Source organism: Rhipicephalus microplus, chromosome 1 (genome assembly GCF_043290135.1).
Source record: "Rhipicephalus microplus isolate Deutch F79 chromosome 1, USDA_Rmic, whole genome shotgun sequence".
Taxonomy (NCBI): Eukaryota; Metazoa; Arthropoda; class Arachnida; order Ixodida; family Ixodidae; genus Rhipicephalus; species Rhipicephalus microplus.
Genome location: NC_134700.1, coordinates 76,012,511 through 76,029,343, shown reverse-complemented (window position 1 = coordinate 76,029,343; position 16,833 = coordinate 76,012,511). Strand labels below are relative to the sequence as shown.

Below are 16,833 nucleotides of genomic sequence, written 5' to 3'. Positions count from 1 at the left end.
CTGTCAGACGGCTAAGGTGACTTTCGAATGATGGCGAGAATATAATGACGTCATCGAGATAACAGAGCCACGTTGACCATTTGTAACCCAATAGCAGGGAGTCCATCTTTCTCTCAATTGTAGCGGGAGCAATGCATAATCCAAAGGGCATTACCTTCAACTGGAAAAGTTCATCCGGTGTAACAAATGCAGTATTTTCACAGTCTAATTCATCGACGGAAATATGCCAGTATCCTGAACGCAGGTCAATAGAGAAGAAGTAGGCAGACCCGTGCTGGCAGTCGAGGGCATCGTCAATCCGTGGCAGTGGGTAGACGTCCTTGCGCGTGAGCTTGCTTAAGTGATGGTAGTCTTCGACGCAGAAGCGCCTGCTGCCGTCCTTCTTTTTTATTAGAACGACTGGTGAGGCCCATGGACTGCAAAATAGTTCAATGACGTCTTTTGTGAGCATTTTATCAACTTCACGCTGGATTACTTGCCGCTCTGCATGTGACATGCGCTAAGGACGTCGTCGGATTGGGCTGGCGTCTCCAGTGTTGATCCTGTGAGTAACAACTGACGTCAGACCTGAAGGTCTGCCGCCAAAGTCGAAGACGTCCCCGAAGGATGCCAATATATGCCGGAGATCGGCTGCCTGCGCTGTAACGAGGTCTGGCGCGATCATCATGTCATTGTCGGCATCAGTGGAGCTCAGTGAATTGATTGATTTGATTGATTTGTGGGTTTAACGTCCCAAAACCACCATATGATTATGAGAGACGCCGTAGTGGAGGGCTCCGGAAATTTTGACCATCTGGAGTTCTTTAACGTGCACCCAAATCTGAGCACACGGGCCTACGACATTTCCGCCTCCATCGGAAGTGCAGCCGCCGCAGCGGGGATTTGAACCCGCGACCTGCGGGCCAGCAGCCGAGTAGCTTAGCCACTAGACCACCGCGGCGGGGCGTGGAGCTCAGTGAAGAAAATGCAGTAGCGGGAAAAGGAGTGTCTGCAATGAATGCAGAAACAGAATGTTCACTGATGAAAGAGACGTTGGCTAGAGTCATGCCATCTGGAAGAACTTGAGCGCGCCAACTTAAGTTTAGTATCGGTAGCGACGCCACTTTATTCGTAGTCGTTAACAGAGTATGAGGAAGGGCAACATTTCTGCCCAATAACACGTCCAAAATTGGTGCCAGCACATAATCGCCGTCGGATACCGGAGGAAAACACCTCATGATTACATAGGTAACAGCTTCGGACGCAAGGCCAACGTACTCGACAGAACACAAACGTGGTTGTCGTGTAGTTGGAGTGTCAAATCAATAAGGTAGGTCAAGCTGAAGGAAGCCTACTCCACAGTCAATTAAGGCAGAATGCATGGCAAGAAAGTCCATGCCTCGGATGTGTTCATGAAAGCCCTTCTCGAGCACGGCAAAAAGCACAGTTGTGGAGCGGTCAGCAACACTAACACATGCGGAGCACATTCCAAGCACAGAAAAAGTTCCGCCATCGGTGACTTGGATGAGCGGCACTGTGGGCGGTGTTAAAACCTTATGAGGCGGCGGCGAAGCTCCGAGTCCATCACCGAAATGGGGGACCTTGTGTCTACAAGGGCAACAAAAAGTGCATTGTCTACTTTAACGTCTATGTGGTTGCGTCGTGTCGGCATAGTCAGATGATTTGGCTGGAGAATCGTCGATGCAGGATCACTTCTGGGAGCTGCATCGGCGAAATTGAAGTGAGCGCGATGATGGGCGACAAGACTGCGCTGAGCAGGACTGGTGGCCGGGAGGGGATAATGACGGACAATGCACCTTCGACGAACCGTTACCACTGGCTGGCCGAGGCAACTCGTGGCGAGTTCAGAAGTGGCCATGATCTGCCTCTGCACGACGGTTGTAGCCTTAGGAAGGCTGACGCCAATACCACCAGCTATTGCATTAGCGGGTCACGTGACCAATACGGTGGCAGTTAAAGCTAATGGGCTGGTCATCAGCAGTCCTCCACTCAGTGTGATTGCGAAAGCGCGCTGGGAGCCTCTGGCCTTAGGCGCAGGAAACTGGCGGATGACGGTCAATCGGTCGGGAGGAGGCGGTGGTGCACACATACTCTAGGCCAACGTTCGAAGGCTCTTGGCGAACGATGGCATGCGCTAAAGACACCATTTGGTAGCTGGACTCACAGGCACAAGAGAAAGTCAAAGCGGGAGACATAGCTTCAAGTCAGCGGTGCCTGTGGTACAGGGATGTCTTTCTACGACCATGTTGCTGTGGTGTTGGGAAGTCGAGTGAACTGATGGGAAATAAGTCGGCATTTGGCGGCCTCAAATTGCTGGCACTCTCGGATAATGGTATCTACTTTGCCACAGTCATTGCTAATTGGCAAATTAATGCATCATCAGCAATGCTTTTTAATATGTGCGCTACCTTCTCTGACTCCTCCATGCCGTCGTCTGCTTTGCGGCAAAAGGCGAGCACGTCCTGCATGTAAGACAGGAACGACTCCGATGACGTTTGAGCACGACATGCAAGCTCCTTGGCCGCTGTCTTCCTGCCAGTCAATTTGCAGAACAGTGCATGCATCTTTTCTTTGCACGCATCCCAGCTGCCAATTTCCGCTTCGTGGTTCTCAAACCACACTTTTTCTGTCCCATTCAGGTGAAATAGGATGTTCACCAGCATGAGCATTTCGTCCCAGCAATAATTTCTGCTTGTTCGCTCGTGCAGCAATAACCATTCAATGTCGACGTTGTCGGTCCCACAGAACGTGCCAGGGTCTTTCAGCAGGGGCAGAATAACTGTCGCCGTTGCGCTGGCCGCTGCGGGAGCTGAAGCCGAACCCTCTTGTGCCATCGTGGAAGAAACTAAGCATCAGCCGCTGCGTAGCTCCGTTATACCGTCTTGTTACACCAGACCTCCACCAAAATGTCACGTGGTGAGAGTAGGCAGAGGGTAGAAATATATTTACAGATTGTACGCGAGTACACCATGTCCTTGAACCAAGATGGCGGAGTGGCAACAAAACGAGCTTTTGTTCAATCGTCATCTTCGTCGCCTTTATGGTCCATTCCTTGATGTTAATGATGACTTGCATCATTATAGTGCGAATTGTCAATCATTTCCTTGTCTGGCGCGCCATCATGCAACCATGTTTCCGTTGTTATCATAATATGGAGATCGTGGTAAAGAAGGCACTCGAGTTCACTTGTTTTGTTCATGCTGCTACGAACATTCCCATTAATTATTCTAAGATATATCCGTCCCGCGCTTGCATGGTTTCATAAGGCATTTGATGTGTTGAGTTCCACTGATTGACGTGTGGAGTTCCACGGCTGAGTTCCACGGAGTTACTCCTTGCCTCTGCGCTATCGCGCGTTAATGCTCTCAAAACTGCTTGATCGCTTCTGTCTTCATCCCACATATAAAGCACGTCATATATATTTAGTTGGTCATGAATAAGTGTCACCTTTTTGCCGTTTAACCAATCTTTTTTTCCACACTGTCACAGAAGCAGTCGCTTATGTCGTGTCGAAGAACTGTAATACTTACTAATATATAAATTAGTGCCTTTCAGCTTTTGTGCATTCCGTATTTCGGTCTCTTTTTCTATGAATTCTTTGAAATACACAGTGACTGGCCCATTTTGGCGACCCTTACCGAGAGCGTGAATTCGCACCACCAATTTGCGATTTTGCCCCTGTTTTCTGCCCAAAAGATCTTAAATCCCCTTGTCTCTTAACATTAGTTCATTCTCTCTGCTTTCTTCATGGATGCCATAAATTACAAAAACAAAAGCTGCATTCGAAGGTCTATCTCAGGTAAATAGCTCATTAGGGCAAAACAGTCTTTTTCTTTTATTCATAGGCAACTTATCACCAGGTAATTTCAAAGTAGATGCGGGGGCGCGCATGCCAATGCTTTTGCTGGTCCACTTCGAAGTTTCAGCTGTGGAAACTTTTCTGGACGCTCAGTTTTGGTGAGAATGTCTGTGCGTACTTTAAAAAATATTTGGACAATAATAGAAACCATGTGGTGATATCAGGGAAAGCACACTTGTGCGGAAATACCGCGAAGGGTGCTTTCTTGCACCTCTTCCACATTTACCTTTTTTCGCAATAATGCCCCTTTATTGTTCCGAAAGTAACTCTCAGCAATTTTTATGACCTCTACACTCCCTTTGATGGAGTAGTCAGTGCTTGGTGGTAGTCAGAAGAATTTTTCAGTTGTATCAGCTTCGACGGTGGACTACTTTCCTCTAAAACAATGCGACAATTTTCACACTGCGTTCGCTTAATCACACGTGAAACTACGTAGCCCGTCAGATACACCATGGACTCTTATACATGGGCATTTAAATCTAGGAGATCCTCGGGGCTTTTACCATTGTTTATAATTACTTCTGTTTAATTTGAGGTGGGAAAGTTCACCAACATACAGCCTTCCTCCTCAGCATAGCTGCCATGCTTTCTGGGTTTAAGGAATTGCGCTAGTGTGGCACTCCTCAAGCAGCATTTAAAATCATAGAGTCTTAGTACAGGGTTTTTCGCATGCAGGGTGGAAAAACAAAATTTCGAGGCCGCCCTGGCTTAACCTGCTCAAAAGAATGTACTGAAAGTTGCACTTGTTTAGAAGTAAATCTTGTACTTCTAGAGCTGTTTTGGTCGCTAGAATGATACCTCTCTGCAAAGGCTTCCAAACTCCTTTGTTTTCAGTGCCAATATAAAGGTTAGAGAATAATTCGGCTGTAGCATTAAAAAATGCAACACTTACCCGATGAACTTCTTTAACCGCATGGCTTAAAGCGAGGTTAGTAGTTCGAGACGTCATGTGGCGAAACCACTTTAGTATGGTTTCAACGAACCATGCAGTACCAACGCACCCCATGCAGAACCAACGACCCATGCAGTCCATGCGTTTACGCAAATTGTTTCTTCTTCTCCAGTAGACGCAAATCAGAACCTGTGTCATTATAAAAAAGATGAAAGGCTGGTCCTACTTTATTTTGTCGTAATGATTTGGATCAAGATTGGATTCGTTCAATGCGGAGCAAGCTTCATGTCGTCCTTCTCGTCGTGCCTCACAAGAGCCTTTATGAAGTCGATGTTCACGCAGTTCGTTGGAAAATCATGCTTATTTGTTAGTTCCTCCTGAAGGTAGATCAGTTGACCTTCAACCAAATATTTTCTTAAATTTTTCAGTAAGTGAGGTACATCGGCCATAAACCAAAGCTTTTTTTTTTTGTGGGTCGCAGGGGTGAGGACAACCGGTTCGCGGCCTCCGGTGTTTTCCTACGGTAATGCCAAAGAGCTTCCCAATTGCTTGATTTGCGCTGCCCATGTCAGAAACAACGACGTGGATACTGAGACCGATGGACTCACACGTCGTAATCAGGTCAACTACTTGAGCTTTGAGGCTCACCGAATGAATAGAATTGCCAGTGAGATGATAGCCAATCGTTTGCTTCCATCTCGTAGTTAGACCTCCGTTCATGAACACTGAACTGTGTGTTGCTAAGCAGTCATCCGGTAGTTAACCATCAGATAAAGTGTGGCGGAGCTCGATACATTGCAACATTTATGATCATATACGAAACCAGACTTTATTTACATCTCGTCTAGCATTAAAAACGCATGACGTTCCTCTAGCTTCAGTAGGCTGACCTGCAGAATGCAAATCTATGTTACTGACCCAACGTTAACTCACAACAGTGTCAATGAAGAAGAGACAGAGTACATTAAAAACGTACAGATTTGACCATTCAATCGTGAGGCTAGCAGAGCAAATAATAATAATAATAATAATAATAATAATAATAATAATAATAATAATAATAATAATAATAATAATAATAATAATAATAATAATAATAACTTTTGGAATTGAATGTCCCGAAACAACATATGATTATGAGGCACGCCGTAGTGAAGGGCTCAAGAAATTTCTGCCAGCTAGGCTACTTTAACGGGCACTGAAAACTATATACGGTATGTAGGTCTGACAAGACAAAACATGCGTATATGTTAATATCTACGAATACCCACCACGGTGGTCTAGTAGTTATGGTGCTCCACTTTTCTCCCGCAGGTCATGCGATGAAATCTCAGTAGCGGCGGCCGCATTGTCGATGGAGGCAGAACTGTCCGTGGCTCGTGTACGTAAGTTTAAAACACTTCACGTGATTAAAGTTTCCAGAGCTCTCCCCTACGGTGTCTTTCATAATATTGTCATGGTATGGGACGTTAAGTCCAATCATTTATTATTATCTACAAATAGGCTTAAAATGTTAACTTCATACCTTTATCTTTAAAGATTCGATGATATCAGTAAGCAGCCCGGGTTGAAACTTTATATGCTCGATGTGCCTTTGCAGGGTACGTTGTGGGAGCAATGGGTAATCATTATCTTTAAGAAGTTGTAGCCCTGCGTTCAGCATGACAGCTGTAGCCTCAGTGACTTGACGAGAGTCGCAGCTTCCCATCGCATTCCCTGAGTAGATAGCCGCTCCAGTGACGACATCTGATCATTACTAAAAAATTGCTTGATCTTTTTCTTAAGCTGAGCCTTTTCCGCTTCGCTCTTCAAATATCTTTTCATTGCAGCTAGTAATTTTTCTTTCTCTTTTTTTGACCGCGTTCCAATGCAGCTATGCGTTCCAAAAGGGCCTGCTGAGATGCTGAAAAAGAAAGTTTTTAGTGTTTGCAACATTGGTGTTGCGCAATAAATAATTGTGTTCAGGGCTTCTACAGAAGCACTGATTGGTCTTATTCGGCGAAGTAGTCAGCAGTAGAGAATATGTGTGTGCATAAACTGTTTTTCAAAAACGGCCCAAGTATAAATAGCGTGCTAATAGCCGATTGTAATACAGAAACGACCGACTCATACAAGTACAGAATTATTGTATAGTTATTCGCTACTTGGGGCAAAATAAAATAAATAAATATTCATTCTAAACGGAAGCCCCGGTGACGAGTCACGGAATAAATCTGTAGTAGTCGAACAACGCAACACGGATATAAACTATAAAAGACGTGCCACTGGAAGTGTGCATTTTCCTCTGTGATCTTCAAGTGTTACACAAACGAACACTGCAGTTTGCTATTGGTCACAATTACCCATGCACCAAGGCCAAACTCCACAATTAATAATTGTGGCATGAGTGCGCGGCCGTACGCTAAATTAATGTGAAGACAACAACCTACAGGAAGGTTCACTTCGGCTGATGAGGCCCTAGTCCAGTCGCGCTTTTGTGCAAGTCCGTGGCACCAGCCGCTGTTCGAAAGCGTAATATTATAAATACAACAGTATTAAGAAGAAATGATACCACCTACCTTTGTTCTAAACATCTTGGTTCCACAGACCGGGCAGATCGCAGGCGTCCTGAGATGGGTCTAATAGAGAAGTTAGACTAATGGCATGAATGCATGGCCGCACGCCAAATACATGCGTGAAATGAGTCAATTGCTTAAATAAAGGTTCTTTTAGCGAGGTGGCGGGCCCTATTCTAGTCACGCTGCTGTGCAAGTCCGTGGCACTAGGTGCTGTTTGAAGGCGTAGTATGATAAATACTACAGTACTAAGAAGAAATTGTACTGCCTACCATTCTTCAAACCAGGTTCGTTGCACATACCGGCCAGATAGTAGCCTTCCTGACACAGAGCTAATAGAAAAGTTCAATAATTGACAAGGAGCTAATAGAAAAGTTCAATAATTGGCATGAGTGCACGGCCACACGCGAAATGAGTGCGTGAAACGAGACAGTTGCTTACATGAGGGTTCACTTGGCGTGGTAGCGGGTCTCATTTCGGTCGTGCTGTTGTTCTCACGCAAGCAGGGGGCCATGATTGGCCCTACATAAAACATCGTACGGTCTGAGGCAGCATGATAATAACCGCCTATAACGTTTTTGCTTAAACGATCGCACCCGAAACAAGAGTGAGCATCTGCTACTACGTGCTACTGCCAGCCTCAGGCTCACCTCTCGGTCGAGAGGACTTCCTGTGCTTCACGGCAGGCCGGTGTGAAAATATTGTTGGGATTACGTTGGGCTTGTGGTTCTTCTTCCCAAATTGTTATAAAATACGTGGCTCAAATTGGTCCTCAGTGAAGTGTATCTAGAGTGTTTGAGAAATGGTTAATCATCCATGCACGATAAATAATGTTCTTTAAACAATTACAAGTGGCAAATTATTTCCAGTGCTATAGAAACCATTCGTACGAAAATTCACTCCCTCACAACGTCTTAACCATGATAACGTTTTCCGTACGCCAAGAAAAATCAAATAACAATTGAATGAATCATAGCCGACTGCTAGCTTGGTCAAATTACATCGATGCCATGATTTTGGCTCGCATTACATCAATATTGATACACAACAGCCGGCACAGCCTGGCTGCAAGAAAGAGAAAGAGGACGTTGGTAACTGGTTGTTGATGAACTGTCGCCATCTTGTTCGCCGAGCATGGTGCATCGTATTTAATTTATAAATGAGTTACCTGTAACATTATTGGTGGAGGTGGACGACTCCCGTACCTTGATGGAGACGCGCAGCGGTGGCAACACCGGGTACTCTTCGGCTACTTCAACTGCCAGTGCCTCATCCCCAGCGGTCTCTCGATCCGAGTCAACAACCTACGTCATCCTGCCACCCCTGCGGGATCCTGGAACTTTCTCCGCTGACGGTACCATCGACTTTGACTCCTGGCTTCACCGGTATGAGCGAGTCAGTGCTACCCACAGCTGGGATCCCACGCTCATGCTCGCCAATGTTGTGTTCCACCTCGACAGCACGCCGCGGACATGGTTCGAAACCAACGAAGCCAAAATCACAAGCTGGGATTTTTTCAAATCGAAGATCTATGGTCTTTTTGGCGATTCATCTGGTCGTCGGCTCGCTGCCAAGAAGACTATGGCCACTCGCGCCCAGACGTCTAGTGAATCGTACGTCTCATACATTCTTGACGTCTTGGCGCTTTGAAGCAAGGTCGACCAGCGCATGTCAGAAGAAAAAGTTAATCACGTCCTCAAAGGAATTGCTGACGATGCCTTCAACCTGCTGGTTTCTAATAATGTCACGAGCATCGACACGATCCTGACAGAATGCCGCCGTCTAGAACAGGCTAAAGCCCGCCGCGTCACCCACGGCACCAGGCGCCTGCCGAACACAGCTGCTAGCTACTTCCTCTTGTGATGATGCCGTCCGCCTATTTTCCCGATGTGACAACCTCACCCGCATCATTCGTCGTGAGGTCGGGGCAGCCCAACCAGTAGCTACTTCATGTCCAACGCCTGATCCTTCGCCGACCACTATCTCACTGATACAAGCCGTCGTTCGTCAAGAATTATCGAACTTCGGCCACACCCCATTCAACCAATCTACTCTGCCGAGCCTTTTTATCGTCGTCCCTCCGCTCCTTGATTTGGTTCAAACTACTCTCGACAGCGCAATTTGCCCGAATGGTGTACACTGGACGACAAGCCTATATGCTTCAACTGCCGACGTGTCGGTCATATTGCTCGCCACTGCCGCAATCACTGGGCTCCACTGGCACACAATGGGCATCCTACCCAGGCCACTTCTATCCACCAGTCGCCCTCAACATTTTATTTTGCTTCCCCTATGCCGACCACATCCTCTGATTCTGCCGCACCTCTGACGAGACCTCGCTACGCCCGCTCACCATCCCCTGCTCGCCGTCAATCTCGTTCGCCCCCACAACGCCGTCCTGCCTCTGGATGGATGGATGGATGCTATGAGCGTCCCCTTTATAACGGGGTGGTGACAAGTATGCCACCAGGCTCGAAAGAAAAAAAAAAACCTTTTTTCTTTTTTTTATGTTGGCCTAATGCCTCTACTTCGATAAATTCTATCTTAATGGAAAAAAAAGGTAAATTTTCAGCTTAAGTTCTCTGCCATTTACGGCACACTGTCCATATTTTATTTTTCCAATATTTATTTTTGTCCTTTCTCTCTAATTTTCTGCCACCAATACTCTAACCGTCTCTTACTTATTTCAATCGCGGGTGTGTTCAGCTTTCCATTGTTGTCCCTAAAACCCAAGGCTTCCTGTAGGCTCGTGCCCAAACGTACACCTGGGTGGATATCTCCACATTCAATCAGAACATGCTCCGCCGTTTCCTTATCTTTCCCGCAGCATGTGCATTGTTCTTCTTCTTTACTGAATCTTGCTTTATAACTACGCGTTCTAAGGCAACCCGATCTCGCTTCAAACAGTAAAGCGCTTCCCCTTGAATTATCGTAAAATGCCTCCCTCCTTATTTCATTTTTGCCCTTTCGGTAGTTACTCAAAGCCGGTTTTTTCTCCATAGCTGCCATCCAGTAAATCCTCTCCGCCTCCCTGACTTTTCCCTTAACGCTCTTTGTTGACATATGGCTTACAATACCAGCCGTATATTTACTAGTGAGTCTTCTAGTTCTTTTTCTCCACTGTGTGTCCACGCTCTTCCTATACAAATAACGGAACACCTTCTCTGCCCATCTACTCTCCTTCATATTTCTTAGCCTTTCTTCGAACCTTATTTTGCTATGCGCTTCCCTCGCCTCAAAACCTGCCCACCCCATATCGCCATTTACAGCCTCGTTTGTCGTCTTCCCGTGAGCACCCAACGCGAGGCGTCCCACAGTCCTTTGATTTACATCCATTCCCGATTGCACCTCTGCCCTCATGCACACCACTGAGTTCCCAAAAGTAAGCCCTGGAACCATTACACCCTTCCACAGACCTCGAAGCACCTCATACCTATTGTATCCCCACAACGCTCTGTGCTTCATTATTGCCGCATTCCTCTTTCCTTTTGCTGCCGAGGCTTTTTCCTGTACCTCCATGTATCTATCACTCTCATTTACCCATACTCCAAGGTACTTGTATTCACTTACCCTCGGTATTTCTTGGCCTTGTATGGACACCGTCTGATCACAGGGATCATTGAATACCATCAATCCACACTTCGTTACACTGAATCCTAGTCCAAGAGCTTCACCTTCCCTTCCGCATATATTCGCCAGCTGCTGTATATCATCTCGACTGTCCGCAAATAAGACGATATCGTCCGCATAAAATAAACCTGGAAGCTTCTGCTCAATCATCATGCCGCCCTGTTTGTGTGACAGATTAAAACCAATGTTGCTACCTTCTAGCGCTTTTTCCATACTCACCATGTACAGCATGAATAACAGCGGGGACAAAGGACATCCCTGTCTCAGACCCCTGCTAACCTCAACGTTCTCTTTGCTACGCATTCCTTCCCACTCTATGCAAACTGTATTTTCTCGGTATATCTCCCTCAAAAGCTGTATACAGTCGTCGCCCATGCCCATTCCTTTCAATATATCCCACAAAATTTCCTGATTAACGTTGTCGTATGCCCCAGTGATGTCTAGAAAAGCCACGTACAAGGGCCTATTCTCTATTTTAGATATTTCTATACACTGAGTGAGAACAAACAGGTTATCGTCTAACCGCCTGTCGACTCGAAATCCGTTCTGAAGTTCTCCCAAAATATCGTTATGTTCGGCCCATGTTTCTATTTTCATTTTTACTGCTTGCATCGCCAACCTGTATAGTACCGATGTAATGGTTAGTGGTCTATACGAGCGAATCTTGTCCTTTTCTCCCTTGCCTTTATAGATTAAGTTCATTCTACTTTGTCGCCAACTGTCCGGTATTTGTCCGTCCTTTAAGCTTTTTTCTACTGCTTTTAACAATGCTTCTTTAGTGTTATGTCCTAGTTCGTTAATGAGGCTAACGGGAATCCCATCTAAACCCGCGGCAGTGCGCTTTGGAATTTTTCCTTCGGCCTTTTTCCAGTTGAAATTATCAAGTACTAGCTCTTCCTCTGTTGCTTTCTCCGCCACACTTTTACTCACCGGGGAGATCCCCTGGACGCTCTTTTGAAACGAGTCGGCTGTTACCTTTTGGATGTAACCTAGCGCTTCGTACCCTTCCAATTGATTTCCTCCTTCATCTAGAATATGTTGTTGCGTTGTGACAGACTTCCTACCTAGCGCCTTTATGTGGCTCCAAAAAATCCTAGGCGCGGCCTCCTTTTTTTCGTGTATCTCTGTCATCCAGCGTTCACTTTCACCTTTAATTTTTGCCTCTACCAATTTCTGTACAAGGGATTTTTTCTCTAAATATATTTCCCATATTTTTTTGACTTCGCCCTGCGGCCGCTTCTCCTTTTTTGCCTTTCTATGCTCCCGTGATGCTTCGCGTCGCTTCTCGATCGCCTCCCGGATTTCCTTGTTCCACCAACTTTTTGGCTTCCTTTTTCCTTTCCAGCAAACAGTTTTCTTCTCTTTCCCTATCTCCTTCGTCATTAGATGTAACAGCTCACTATACTCCCAGTCCTTGCCTGGTATTTCGCCTACTTCTTCCTCGACTCTTGCGGCTATATTTATTATTTGTTTGTCATTTAAATACGAGCGGCCAGACTTTGATTCCATGCTCATATTTTCAGTTTCGTATCCCATTTGTAATGTTATTCGTTTATGATCACTACCCAAGCTGTTAATGCCTTCCTCGTCTATCCTCATTCCTGTCAGTTTGTGGTAAATTCCTTCAGTCATGAGACAATAATCAATACTTGATTGCTTGTTTCCGACTTCCCATGTGATCTGGCCGTCACATTTAGGCCCCGTGTTAACTATCTCCAGACTATGTTGCTCGCAAAGATCTAGTAATAACTTCCCATTGGTGTCTGAATATCCGTCAAGGTCATGTATGTGGGCATTCATGTCCCCTAGAAGGATGATTTCGGCCCCATTACCAAATTCCTTAATATCCGCACTCATGCAATCCACTATCTCCTGATTCTTTTCTCTGCAGTTATTCCCCGTCCACAAGTAGGCTACCCCTAGCCACGTTTCCTTTTCATCTACTGTGCCCAGAACCCAGAGGTGCTCTGAACACGTCTGTTTCACTCTAACCCATTTGGCTCCGCGGTGAATTAGCATTCCTACACCCCCACCTTTCCTTTCCGATATGGTCCTGTTACACCCTTCCCAAACATAATTTTTAATATGTGGTGGCTCTTCCAAGTCTCTAAGGTGTGTTTCTGTAACCGCATACACGCCTATCTGTTCTTTGTTTAACTGCTCCTCAATCTCTAACCATTTTGCCTTCTTTCTGCCACCCTGCATGTTTATGTAACTAATTGCAACACGCGCCTTTTTCCTTTTTCTTTTACCTTTTTTCTGGTTTTTCGCAATTCTACCTGTCAAAGCGTCCTCCTGGTTGTTTTCCCTGTTACGAGCTACCCCGGACTCCGAAGGGCCCGTGAGCCCCCCAAAAAAGCTACTGCGCGTCCTGCCAGTCGCCAGCCCACCTCGTGTCCAAGCCTCTTATCGAAATGAATCTTGTCTCTTTGGAATCCACCCCACCTGTGCACTTCCCTGTTTAAATCCACTACCTCGAAACCCTTCTCTCGACTAGTTCGCCATATCTCTTTGTTTGCGTCGACAACCGCTCTTTGCAGGTTGACGTTGCGTACTGGTACTTCTGGTACTGTGCATACTACAATTTGCACCTGGGGGGACACGGTGCGCATGTCATCCACCCCTTTCGCCAAGGTCGTCGCTAGTCCTGACGATTCTTTTTTCAGGACGTCATTTAACCCTCCCGCAATTACAACGAGGTTACGATTGTTAGCTTTAGCTGCGAGTTGTTCACCCGCTTGACTCATTACTGTCCCCAGCGTTTGTCCTGGGAACGTCCCTATCGCAACTCTCTTGTCGCCTTTCACCCTTTCTTTGATTGCCGCTGCGCATCGGACTAAATTTGAGTCACCGGCGATGATGACCTGTTCAGACATTCCTTCTGAAACCTGCACCTGGCTGCTGACTAGGTGACTAGCGTGAGTCACGGCTGCTGGTTTGCTCCCTCCCTCCCTCAAAACTACTTCCCGGTAGCTGGGCCCTGTGGCCAATGTATCTGCCTTTGTCATGCCTGTTTCCTTCATCTCTCCCGCACGGGGGGCCGTCGCCATAATGCTTCCGCCGTCACCTGCGTCTTCGTTCCCTTTCACGACCTTCGATAGGCCCTTCTCGGCTGCCCGGAGCCTTTCTTCCATGGCTGACGTTTTCTCTCGCTCCTTCGCCAATGCATTCTCCAGCTCTGCGATTTTCTCCATGAGCCCACTCTGGACCGCCATCATATTTTTCATTTTCTCCTGGAACTCGCACTGTCTACACTTGGCGTCATCTTCTGCTTTCTCCTCCGCACTAATTTCCACCTTCCACCCTACCCCGCACTCTGAACACTTTACGGTCTTTTTGACCATGGCTAGCTCAGTTTACCGATGCCCACGTGTTAGCTCTCCGACCTATTCGCAGCGCCCCCGACCGGTAAACTAGGCAGTGCAGCTTCTGGAGGTGAAGCTGCATTAACGACGACTTCTACAAGAAATCCTCGTGTAACATTACCGACCACCCGGAATCTCTTGAACGTTACTTTGGACAATGTACCTGTGCGCGCGTTGATCGATACCGGCGCGCATGTGTCCATAATGGGGGCTGCTTTTCGTCGCCGCCAAAAGAAAGTTATCACACCCACCTTGAACCGAGCCGTTCGAGTCGCCGACGGGGGAACTGCCGCGATTATTGGCATGTGCTCTGCCCGTGTGACTATCGCCGATAGAAGCACTGCTGTTCTGTTCACCGTTATAGAAAATTGCCCACATGAAGTAATTCTAGGCATGCACTTTCTAACCGCTCACTCGGCCCTTATAGATTGTTCAGCCGGCTGTTTCGACCCTGAAATGCCTCTACTTTCTGATCTGACCAACCCATCCCTAAGTCGCCTTTGCTGCATTGATTTCGCACGCCTTCCGCCTAACTGTGTCACACATATCGGCCTCTTCTCTACACCACCTGTACCTGACGGCGATTACATGGTGGCACCAATTCTTGCCGTGATGCTTACGCATGGCGTCGCTGTTCCGCACACCATTTTAACAATCATTATAACCGCACATGCCTTCCTACTGTCAATTATGCCCTCACTGCCCAAATTCTTCCACAAGGTATCTCCCTGGCCGAAATTACTGCTCTACAAGACCATACGGTTGAATCCTTCAGAGTGGACGATTGCTGCACCTCAGACCATGAACCAACTTTATCACGTTCATCGGGCGTCGACGTTGACCACATCGTACAATCAGACCTCGCTCCCGATCAAACGGAAGCCCTCTCTCACGTCCTGGAACCTATAGTGACATTTTCGACGTCGCCAGCACGGCCTTAAGCCGAACGAGCGTTGTTACTCATCTCATCAATACTGGTGACGCGAGTCCCATTCACCGACGTCCATACTGTGTTTCCGCGTCCGAGCGTACAGTCCTACAACAGGAAGTCAAAATGATGCTTGCAAAAAGACATAATTGAGCCCTCTTGTAGCGCCTGGGCTTCTCCTGTCGTCATCATCAGAAAGAAAGATGGAACATGACGCTTTTGTGTAGTTTATCGGCATCTCAACAAAATTACGAAGAAAGATGTTTACCCGTTGCCTAACATCGACGATGCCTTAGACTGCCTTTCCCGTGCTACGCATTTTTCCACTACGCATTTTTCCACTTTCAATCTGGCTATTGGCAGATCGCTGTGGACGAGATGGACCGTGAGAAGACCGCATTCGTCACTCCTGACGGGCTTTATCACTTCAAAGTTATGCCCTTTGGTCTTTGTAATGCGCCGGCCACATTCGAAAGAATGATGGACTCATTGCTCCAAGGGTTTAAATGGTCAACCTGCCTATGTTATTTAGACGACGTTATTGTTTTCTCGCCCACATTCGACTCCCATCTGAAGCGTTTATCGGCGATTCTTGAAGTTTTTCGTCGAGCCAGACTTCAACTGAACTCGTCGAAATTCCACTTTGCTCGTCGTCAAATAACCGTACTTGGCCACATCGTCGATGCCGCAGGAGTCCGCCCGGATCCCGAGAAAATTCGCGCCGTCACAGGCTTTCCTGTTTCGAAGTCAAGAAAGGACGTTCGCAGTATTGTGGGCTTGCGCTCCTACTTTCGACGGTTTTTTAAGGACTTCGCCATGATTGCACGCCCACTCACAAACCTCCTGAAAAAGAACAACCCGTTTTTATGGTGCGCTGATCAAGCCTCATCCTTTTCCCAGCTCACGACGCTCCTTACAATACCGCCGATTTTAGCTCATTTCGATCCAGCAGCTCCAACCGAAGTTCGCACTGACGCTGGTGGGCATGACATCGGGGCAATGCTATTGCAACACCAACGCGGACATGACCGATTGATATGTGGGGTTTAACGTCCCAAAACCACTATATGATTATGAGAGACGCCGTAGTGGAGGGCAACGCGGACATGGCCGTATTATAGCATATGCAAGCTGACTGCTATCTACAGCCGAGCGCAACTATTCAATCACGGAGCGTGAGTGTCTCGCTCTTGTGTGGGCAGTCGCCAAGTTTCGCCCATACTTATACGGGCGTCCATTCCGGGTAGTCACTGACCACCACGTGCTCTGCTGGCTGGCCTCACTAAGGATCCCACAGGACACCTCGCTCGCTGGTCCCTATGATTACAAGAATAGACGTTCACCGTATCGTACAAAATAGGGTGGTCACATCAAGATGCGGATTGTTTATCACGCTACCCCGTGGAAGAGGCTGCCCATACTGACACCCTTCCAGAACTTCTGTCTGTGACGCAGCTACTCAACCTTGGCCACGAACAACGCCGGGATGCTTCCTTGCGAACCATCAATGACAAGCTTGAGTAAATGCCTCCGACGCATCTCTTCCAATGTTCCTGGTAAAAGACGGCATCCTGTATCGCCGCAACCTCGATCCATATGGCCAA

The 16,833-nt window shown here is 47.0% G+C and overlaps 1 protein-coding gene across 5 annotated transcripts in view; it reads left to right on the top strand.

The window, feature by feature from the left end:
- The window catches only part of LOC119178689 (monocarboxylate transporter 12-like), a 329,052-nt gene that overhangs the window by 76,669 nt on the left and 235,550 nt on the right, over positions 1 to 16,833 (top strand). For 3 of the 5 annotated variants that reach the window (XM_075880693.1, XM_075880554.1, XM_075880754.1), the window contains exon 2: positions 6,066 to 6,132. The exons of 1 other annotated variant lie outside the window; for it this stretch is intronic. The gene's annotated coding sequence lies outside the window, so the exon portion shown is untranslated. Of the gene's footprint in view, positions 1 to 6,065; positions 6,137 to 16,833 lie in introns of all 5 variants that reach the window. One more of the 5 variants, XM_075880635.1, reaches the window with a different exon arrangement.